This window comes from Echinops telfairi, unplaced genomic scaffold (genome assembly GCF_000313985.2).
Source record: "Echinops telfairi isolate 266 unplaced genomic scaffold, ASM31398v2 ScPeMD7_5;HRSCAF=22, whole genome shotgun sequence".
NCBI classification, from domain to species: Eukaryota; Metazoa; Chordata; class Mammalia; order Afrosoricida; family Tenrecidae; genus Echinops; species Echinops telfairi.
The window spans coordinates 16272779-16272994 of NW_022103901.1; positions in this window are offsets into that span (position 1 = coordinate 16272779).

The window sequence follows — 216 nt, forward strand, 5'->3', positions numbered from 1 at the left end:
GGACAGCCTTCCCAGGAGCCCCAGAGGCTCCTCTTGGGGGCTCAAATTTTCGCTCACTCAGCCTCGATCATGGGATGTACTTTGACTGCAACCTGGAACCGCTGGGCATCCAATCATTCATAGAAAATCTGACCAGACTACAAATTAAACCTCTGCAAAAAGCTGGGTGAGTGTGAATATCAAGTTCTTTATCTCGGGTTGTTTGATCTTCGAGGC